At 35.6% G+C, this 10756-nt stretch overlaps 1 long non-coding RNA gene across 2 annotated transcripts; it reads right to left on the bottom strand.

The window, feature by feature from the left end:
- Window positions 1–7325: 7325 nt before the first annotated feature.
- Window positions 7326–9621, bottom strand: LOC107567100 (uncharacterized). 2 transcript variants are annotated; one of them, XR_001606591.1, is made up of 3 exons: window positions 9586–9621; window positions 9367–9481; window positions 7326–7469 (listed from the first exon to the last, which is right to left on the bottom strand). It is a non-coding gene; the product is annotated as an uncharacterized lncRNA (long non-coding RNA). The 2 variants fall into 2 exon arrangements; XR_001606592.1 differs by having other exon boundaries at window positions 9598–9613.
- Between the last annotated feature and the right edge of the window lie 1135 nt (window positions 9622–10756).

Below are 10756 nucleotides of genomic sequence, written 5' to 3'. Positions count from 1 at the left end.
ATTGCGATTTAATATGCAATAATTTTTTTTAAAGCTCTTTGTTCTGTATTATTCAACAAAGACAAGCTATAAATCATTGTATAGTATGACCAACACACTATTAGATCATTTAAACAAATGTTCTTTTCTGTAAGCCACGCCTATATGTTACGATGAAATTAGGTGATGCATGAATTGATATGAATCACATTTTTATTTAACAACTACAATCACAGTATATTGACTGATTTGTTGAACTGTTCCAACCTTTTATGTATGTAATAATTATGACAACATAAAGCACTGACAAATAAGCCTGGTGTAAACATTAATATGAAAGTCAGTAACAAATCACACAAACTAAAGTAGATTGCAGAAATATAAAAACAAATCTGTTGCTTTACCACACTACTTTAGGTAATTCAAAGTCACTGTAATAAACATATGTAAACATGTGGACTGCACTAAACACTGTCTGTTAACTTTAGACCAGTGGTTCTCAAATTTTTTTGGTCACGCCCCCCTTTAAATCTATTTAAAAAATCTGCCCTCCCGCCCTTTCCCGAATCCCCATCCCACCTCAGACTACCAAATAATTTCACTAAACATTATGAAAAATTAATGCTTTTTTAATTGAAAAAACCTACAGGGAAAAAAACACCTGCATCACTTGAAACATTGAAAAATAGCATAGAGAGAATAACTGCTGTTATTATTATTATTCTCTCGGTTATTTATTTATTTTTTGTGGGTTTCATGCTGTCTGCTAAGGCATAGGACACACACAGGCTTTCCTCCTCACCAACGACATTAAACACGTGTCTACACCGGACGCGAGCGGCAAAATACAGTAGAACCATTATAATCAGTGACGCTGTGTACACTGGATGCGGCGCGACATTAAACGGATGCCTTGTTCTATTTATGACGTACTGACACAAAGTTCAAATGATTTGCAACGGTCTCTTTGTCGCGTCCAGTGTAGAGCTGTTGCGGCGCACAACTGTAGCGTCTGGTATAGACACGGTGAGTAAAGCCGAGAGCAAGATATGCCTTGTCATATTTTCTGCATTTAGCTTTTAAATGACCAGCACCTGCCTGGGTCTGTGCGACTTCATTTATGGCTTTTCTCTTCCCTTTCACAAACCGATCCATCTCCCATTCTAAGTTACGTCCTTTGGCTGTTTACAGTTTTATTTATTTTCTTTTTCTGCTTATGGCCCGCGCTCGACTTGAAGCAGCGCTGCTTAGACTGATGGGTGTGTGTCAGCAAAGTACTGCGAGAGCAATAAGAGAGCGTAGACGTCTCCTTATGCTTTCTCTCGCCGTACTTTGATGTCATACGCTGATCGATCTTCAAGTCGAACACACCTCTTTACTCTCGCGTGTCACGTGACCGAGTGTAATCGCAGCCGCTGCGATTGAAAAATCTTGTTTTTTCATATCGCGATATAATCGCAAATGCAATTAATCGTTCAGCCCTACTGGAGCATAGAACAGATCATCTTCATCATGAATTCTCTGGTAGGTAGCTTTTGGAATATCACAGTGAGTGTTTTGCTGAACTGCAATTACTTGACTTGCACCATTTTGACTTAAGTCAGGGTTTCTGCAGACATGAACAAGTTAAATTTAAGACTTTTTAAGACCTTTTTAATACCACCTCATATGAAATTTAAGACCTAAACCTGTAATGGAAATACACATTTTATTACATACATATATGTAATATTTAATGTGTATAAATTAAAAAGAAAACAAAATATCAAGGCTGTAATAAATTTTATTTATTACTACGATATACAGTGAAATTTTCATGTCAGCAGACAATATTCCATACAAAATATCCCCTCAAAATAACGGCATCACTGAGATTTTTGGAGTAAACAATTTATTCTGAAGCAATATTTTCATCAGTGTTCTATCAGCTTTTACATACTTAAATCTGCATATTTACCTTTACAAAGGCCTATTTTTAACCTTTTTAGATGTATGCATCATCTTACATAAATTCAATATACACTATAGGGCTGCTACCAGTCAGATTAAATAATTTACACTGCAAATAACAATAATTACAACTGCAATAAATAATGTTATGAGATTAGTGTTTTAAATGCATTTATGAGTATACAAACAAGAAATGTTGAGGGGAAAAATGCATACTTTTCAAAATACTTCTCAACTAAACTAACAGTAAGTGGCGGTAAGACTTAATGAGTGAGTCATTGAGTCATTCAACTGATTGAGTTTGTTATCAAGCTGGTATCTTAAGGACTTTCGTGGACAGCTGACTCCAAAGGTTTTTGATATTCTTCATATTCTGTGTGGTGGTCAGATAGAAATTAATCTTTTCCAATAAGTTTAAATAGATTTTTACCTTTTATGGGCATTTTACCTTTATAAAGCCATTTTTCAATAAGTGTGCATTATCTTTTGAGTCAAATTCTAACATTTAATCAGTGAATACGAATAAGACATTTGGGCTTTTACCAAGCAAATAAAATCAGTATCAACAAAATTCATCTTTGCAATCCAGACATAAGCTGCACCTGAAGTGGCATTTAGAAGCATTTACACACTGTTTAATGCAGAACATGAATGCATTTAACCTGCAGTTACAAATGCATAGATAATGTTTTGATATTGATTCATTCGGAACGAAACACCGTCATGTTGCTCAGAGACTCAAACAGTGCTGTGGCTTTGTTTGGAATTATTTTTGTTGGTGCAAAAACAGGCAATATGGTGTCTAAAACATAAGTCTCTTAATAAATTGTAAAAAATCAATATCACATTTGTATATGGTAATGTTTGAAGAAAAAAAGGCACTCTTCCGTGTGAACTTGATTAACTATATGAAGTGGTATAAATATAAAAATTTTCTGCCCCCATTTCTTGAATTTGTGATCATTCTGAATGTATTTTAATAGACTGAATCATGCAGTGATCAGACAGAGCGCACTCTAAATGCGCACGTGCACTAGACTTCACGTAATGCGTGCACTCTGTAGGTGTTTTGAATGTTTTTTTGCGTCGTGAGAATATTGAGCAAAATAGCTCACTTGTCATGGTGTTATTTAACTATATCATGAGCTCTACATATTTTACAGGGGACTACAGAGTCTACAGACACAACTTTACCCTGTTCAGTTTTCTGTTCTTGCCCCTTCTGCTGAACAAGGAACTGCTCTAGAAGAGAAACTACATGCCCAAGGAGAGCTGAGTCCTAACCGCTTGCTTGATTACTGGCAGTGGACTGCTGTTGTGTCATGCACCAGGCATTAGGGGAAGCTTCATCAACCCTTCTCTCTCTATCTACTCGTACAGACTGCTTGTCTCTGTGGTGGCTGTCAATTAACGCTTGGATTTCACTTGCATTCCAACTCTCCAGTGGTTTGCTTCAAAGCGCTCTGTACAGACCGGGCTCTGGGCAATGCCTTACAAACATCATTGTCACTTCGTGACTGGGGTCTTCAACTCTGTTCCCTCGTCTTTTTAGGCATTCATCAGCTAGGTCAACAGCCTTATTCAGTCTGATCCAGTACTCTAAGCCACTCTCTGACTGCTTTGGCAACGTCTTATAGAAGTCTCTCATAGGTGTTGTGGAGGAAATTGCATTTCCGAAATGTTGCCTTAGAGTTGAAAAGATGACATGTGGGTCTCTAGCCACATCAATCAGAGGATTGTTGCGAATACATGTTCTCACAATGTCTTTGGCATGGCCCATTAGCTTGTCGAGAATTTCTTGGCCCTGTTCGGATGCACTGAATCCCTTCTTGTTCAAGTAAGCTTGCATCAGTTCTTGCCATTCACCAATCGATCTGTCTTATCACCTCTAAAGGTAGGCGGTTCTTTTGATGTCTTGATGATGTCTAACAATTAGGTTAAAATTTGACAGATCAGGGCTCTGGGGTGAGGGCTGTTGGGCATCTACATAATCTCTCTGAGCATTTTGCCCTGCAGATCTAAGATTTGCTGCAATCTGGTTCCCTATTTCACTACCCAGCTGCTTCATTAAGTCTGCCATTGTTTGCCACTGATTCACTTGTTCACCCCCTGGGGGTTTGTATAGCCTTTCTCTATGAGGCACCGTTGTGTCACTACTCATGCCTTGCATAGTTGTGCTACTGGTTGGTGGGCAAACTGGAGAAGATACCACATTTTGTTCTAACATACTATTTAATTGGGCCCCACTCCTAATTCCAGTAGAAAGCCTCTGCGAGCTTAAAACACCACTCCTTACACAAATAGGTGTCACATTTGCAGAATTAACATCTGTGTCTGACATATGTTCTGGTGTTTTGTTGTGTGTAAAGCCGTAACTGTCCATGTTTAAGTCACACTGCGTATCTACCCCGAAGTTCTATTGGCTGGTGATGTCGATGAAGATTACTTTCCCCGGAGATCTGAGACGGCTGATCCCTTGAGATCCGGGTCACGGTACAAATTTTGTAGCTGACTTCGTCTCTCGCCACAAAGAACCCCACGACACCACTGGCTTCGGTGGACCACGTCTGCAGTTTATTAAAGATAGTACAGGGATTAACACCAGGCAAACACACTCTCAGTTCTTTGGTCTGTCTCGCTCAAGTCCAAAGCTGTTCTGACCATATTTAACAATAAACTCTTTCAACATATAGTGTCATGTTTCACTTGTTTTCTTTCAACATATGTATCAGACATCACATACAACACAACCTTAGACACAAATTCAATCATGTAAATATATCCTCAATATAATAGAATGTTCAATATATATATATACACATTTCTACACACATATAGTTTCATACTTTGACAATACAGAAAATGATATCAATCTAACAAATATGATCGTATAGTGGTAATTATTTTGTTGCAATTACATACCTGCAGTTTATTAAAGACAGGACAGGAATTAACAACAGGCAAACACACTCTCAGTTCTTTGGTCTGTGAGAGTTGCCAGAAGAGAGAAAAGTGAACCCCTGTCCCCATTAACACTGTAACTGCAGCCGATTAACGACTCAAAAGATAATACATGGCTACAAATATACAATTTAAGACATAAAGTGACAATATACTTTTGACAAATTTAACTGCATGATGTTTTAAGAACATAATCCACCTTTTTAATTTTATTTAAGAACCAAAGTTAGCATAAAAATACCCCACCATTAAAAATGGCGCGGGCGGTAACTTGAACCAAATTATTAACAGCTCATTAACACGAAACTCACAATATACTGAAAAATAACGCCACACGAACACACTTTTTGACTCAATCCAGCATCAAAACATGTCTCCCACTGATATCAACCAAAATTTTAACTCAATCTGATATATTTTAATACCATGTCGGAGCACATTTGCGACGTACCTGTCTCACTCAAGTCCAAAGTAGGGATGGGCGTATCGATCAAAAGTATCGATATATCGAAACTGACGATATTCAAAGTATCGATACTCAAACAAAAAACATCGAAGAGGTGTGTTTTATTTACCAGTGATTTTGTTAATTTAACAAAAAAAAAATGCGTACAATATGCATTGATTTGGACGAATAACCTTTGTTAGCCAGTAATTGTGTAGGATAGAACTATTCTCCTGTTCATCTGAAGACACAAATGTTGCAAGACAGAACCGATCCATCACAGAGAGCATTCACTCACTTCTGACAGTGCATTCAAACAGGGCTGCGTTTCCCAAAAGTATCATAAGAAAGCATTGAAGCTTTTGGGAACGGCAGCCCTGAACAATGGTTATCAGAGGACAGAAGGACAGAGTTATTTCACAATAAACAAACTGAAATTGTAGCCTACATAGTCTGTGCAATTACAGTTATTTAAATTGAACGTTGAAAGATAATATTGATCATGTTCTATTCTGTAATGTTAATAGAAATCATACACTATCAGAATAAAAAGGTTGCATTTTATGCATGCAACAGCCAGCATTACAATGAAAATGAACCATGGTTTTACTAAAGTGACCATAGTTCAACTGGAATACTTGTAGATTTGAATCATGTGTAAACAAAAAGCATATTTGAACCATGTGTAAACAAAAATATAACCTAATAATTTACAATTAAGGCGTATTGAATGTTAAAATGCGTTTTAACAAAGTTAAGTGCTTATCATTACCTATTTTACTCTTAGTAATTTAATAATTTCATAAATGTAATAATTTAAAAGTTTAGTTCAGAAGTATCTAATCGGTATCAATATCGACGATACTGCCTTGAAAAATATCGATATCGTATCGAAAACAAAATAAGTGGTATCACTGATCCCTAGTCCAAAGCTGTTCTAACGAGAGCGGGACGCGACTGGGCAATTCAATCAGAGGAAGTGACATCACACAACATACAACTCAATACATTATAGAGACATGAACATAAAAACAAAATAAATATAATTTATTTCTTAGAAAAATTGAAGTTTGCTGGAACGGTCAAACTCAAAACACTACACTTGCACAAAATCTTAAATCTTTCCATGAATGGCTACGCATTTTTTTTCATTTCATCTGAATATTAACATTAGTGAGATTTAGTCAGCTGAAACAGATTTAATTAATCTAATTTTGTCATTATAGTTATTCAAGTATTCAGCAAAACTCAACTTCAACTGCAATTTTAAATAGATTATTTGATTAGTATTTTTACATTAATGACACTTAAAACATATCTAAATATTAATAAGATTGGTTGGGAGGGGGTTGTAAACCTTTTTTTTGCTCTCGCGCTCTCTCTCATAGTTTGTAATTGATTTACTCTTTTACAGCTTGTCAACCTGATTTTGTTCTTAAGCCGTTCTATCTTATTGCTTTCGAATTACAAAAGAGTCATTTAAAAAATGTATGTTTGCACTAGTCCGTTTAATGGCAGGCAGGGCCTATAGGCGATCTAGGTAGCCGCATAGGGCGGCAGCGCAGTCAGGGAGGCAAAAAGGACAGAGATTTTTTTTTGGGACATTCGATTGGAATTTTTGCAGTCGTATCAACAAGTTATCACCCTATTAGTTATTCTAAATATAAATTGAAAGTTGAAAGATAATACTGATCATGTTCTATTCTGTAATGTTAATAGAAATCATACACTGTCAGAATAAAAATGTTGCATTTTATGCATGCAACAGCCAGCATTACAATGAAAATGAACCATGAACCATTAAAACGTTTTATAGACGTCCAGGTCTGACTGGACCGATTTTGGACCTTTTTAGAACATTTTAGAACATTGGTCAAATCCAGATGTGCCTTTCACGATGTTGCACAATGGGTGTGTGATTATTTTATATGCAGGCTTATACTTAAATTATGCAGCAACACATCTTATAAACATCCGGAAGTAAATGTGTAAATGTTTTTAGAGTTTGTGAAAGTTGTTTATGGCCAATTTTTTTATATCCACAAGCCCCAGCACGTCCCATGCTTCAGGTGTTCTGGCACTGCTGCATCCATGTCTGAGTCTGTATCATTTGGGCTTCACCTCTTCACAGCATCTGAGGAAAGAGAATATGAATATAAAAAAAAAAATAGTAATAACTTTCCTTCATAGTACTGTAGTGGCACTCCCCAACCACTTTTAGACCGGCATCGTGATGCAAAACACCCTGATGTACATCCAAAAATGTCATCAAAACCCAGCAAACATTTGGACGTTTAATGACCGTTGAAAAGACGTCCCTCCGACACGTCCCGTCATGGTTGAAAAATATATCCAAAATGAAAATTGAACCGACGTCTTTGACGTCTTCTGTCCGTGAATTACACGTCTTTTCTGCACGTCCCTGGACGTCTAAATGTGTCATCTTCCGGATGTTTATAAGATGTGTTGCTGCATAATTTAAGTATAAGCCTGCATATAAAATAATCACACACCCATTGTGCAACATCGTGAAAGGCACATCTGAATTTGACCAATGTTCTAAAAAGGTCCAAAATCGGTCCAGTCAGACCTGAACGTCTATAAAACCTTTTAATCACGTGTATCACAACAATAACACATTTGTGGACTAAAGTAAAAAGAAGAGTGTTCTAATTTAGCACGTATTTTATTGTGAATACTACATTAAAAAAAATGTATTCCATTTGTTAAACAGCTACTATTCAAACAAGAAAATAAAAATAGTAGAATGTGGTTAAGTCTGAGTCTATGGCAATGGCATTTTCTCTAACATTTTTACATTAATGCTAAGCAGCCATTAATCAAACAAGAAAATAACAAAAGTACGGGAGCACAGTGAATACATATATAACTATTTTTAGTCTTTCAACAAAACAAAAAAATTCAACATGTTTACTCATTTTCTTGGTCCACAAACACCAGCTCTTCCAGGAGTGAGATTCATGTGCTCCACCACTGATGCATGGAAGTCAGAGCTGTGGCAGTACTATTTTTTTCCCCGTAACAGTCTTGCATTATTGTTAAACAGCCATAAATCAAACAAGTAAACAACAAAAACCAGCATCTGAGGAAAAAGAATATGAATATAAAAAAATTAAAAAAATAATAATAAAATCAACAATAACATGCACCTACTTATTTTGAAAACGTCTTTTAAGGTCCTACAACTAAATTTAAAATACAATGGAACAACATTTTGCGTCCGTTTCATAAATTATGCATTATAAATAGGTAATCAACATTTATTACGTTATTTTACTCTAGAATAATCTTATGTAAGTAAAAGATGTTTTGCATTAAATGTGTGTTAGATTAGTGAAAAAACAGCAATTTGTCCCCTCCCTCATCAATACCACTGTGGTGTCCTTGAGAAAGACCCTTAACTAGGTGTAACTCTGAAAGTTAACAGGACACTTCTGATAAAGACTGGTAGTCTTTTAGAGAACGTCCCTTGAATAGATAAAGGGTAACAATAAAAATGATAAATAATAGACAAGGAACAAGAGATTTTTTGAATGTCATGTTTTTGAAGGCCAAAATTACCTTGAATCATAGTATAAAGGGGTAGCTTTGAATGGCTTCTTTTCGAGTTGGCCACCACCCCTCATATTGAATTTCGCCATCAAGGCATTTGACATATTTACATTTACATTTATTCATTTAGCAGATGCTTTTGTCCAAAGCGATTTACAAATGAAGACAATGGAAGCAATCAAAATCAACAAAAGAGCAATGATATACAAGTGCTATAACAAGTCTCAGTTAGCTCAATGCAGTACACGTAGTCATTTTTTCTAATTATATAATAAATAAAAAGATTAGAAAAACTAGTGTTACTTTTTTTCTTTTAAAGAAAACAAGCAGTAAATGAATAGAGTGCAAGTCTAAAAGGGACAAGTTTTTTTAAAGAACAGAATTAGAATATTATAGAATTTTCAAATGAATTCATTGAAAACAGCACTCAAGTATCTAGTGACATCATGAAAACTCACAATTCATGCTTAAGCAGCTGAGTTCAAGAGTCCCGACAGGAGGCCTTTCTGCATGTTCTTCCTGTGTCAGCGTGGCTTAATATAAATAAATCCACCAGCTCTGTAGTATTTCCTGCTTTAAACACAAAGGATGCTCACACCAAATGTTGATTTAATTTAGGTAATAGAAGTTAATTGATATAGAAAATTTGACAGCATTTTTACACAAGTGCCTAATACTTTTAACAGTACTGTAGCTTTGCAGGTAGGTTTCTTGAAACATCTTGGAGACATTGTCTGTCTCATTTTGTTCTGTTTCTTCACGTCACTCCAGACAGATTGGATGATCAGATCAGATCTCACAGCCGCCTGGACATGATTCTGTGAAAGAAATTACTCAGGATTACTTCACCTCTGAAAAATTTCCACGCAAGGTCAATATTACAATTAACAGTAATGTGCAGCGGGGCGATTGTATGCTAAGTTAAAACATACACTTTCACAACCACTCATCTATCATGTAACAAGTGCATGAACTAAGTGCTTATCAATATAAGCAGTTTTTGTGACAAGTATTGACTGTCAATCATGGGTTACACTGAAATTATGTTTATTATGGCGTAGCCATCATTTCAGAAGTGAAGGGGACAGAAATGTAAAATGTAATAATCCCTTTTTTTTCTAACAGGTTTAATTTATTTTTCTTACTTGTAATTGGCCAAGAAATCAAATAAACTGCTGAACAATGACCAATAATTTGTATTCTGTATGTTCACATCTCCTCGTTTTGGATACGAATAAAACACCAGGTCATGCATAGACTATCTTTTCTCTTTTAATTTAAATCTAGATTTATTCACACTAGCCCTACTTTTAGCCTAATAAATTTAGCTAATTTTAGCCAAACTCAAACTACATTTCAGTTGACAATGTGCGCATTTCTTTCGGTTCCTTCGTGTCAAACAAGTAAAACTCAACCACATTAATAAAATACTACAAAATGTACTAACCCAACAGTAGATTTTTAATAATTTGTCGACTTTCGCAATAAAACAAAGCGCCCTTCTCAAGTCCTCTCTTCTTCGGTTTTATGGCGGGTAGCACCAATGTTAAGGTACATTATCGCCACCTACTGTATTGGAGTGTGAACCAGAGTTTACCCTTTCATAATAAGAGGACTATATATATATATATATATAATATTTACTAAATAAAAAATAAAAAAAATAAATTTACTTCTTAACCTCAAGAAGATTTTCCCACTAAATTATCTTAATCAGCTCTGTTCTCTTAAGATACAAAAATAAACTTTCTAGTCCAGAAGTAAATATATTTTTAAGCTTTAGGTTATCCACTCCCATCTTTCTAAGTTCATTCTTCATTGTTTCTCGTTCATTAGTATACTTTTCAC

The sequence above is a fragment of the Sinocyclocheilus grahami genome, unplaced genomic scaffold (assembly GCF_001515645.1).
Source record: "Sinocyclocheilus grahami isolate Dianchi unplaced genomic scaffold, SAMN03320097.WGS_v1.1 scaffold1128.1, whole genome shotgun sequence".
Classification (NCBI taxonomy): domain Eukaryota; kingdom Metazoa; phylum Chordata; class Actinopteri; order Cypriniformes; family Cyprinidae; genus Sinocyclocheilus; species Sinocyclocheilus grahami.
This window is presented reverse-complemented; position numbering and strand designations above follow the sequence as displayed.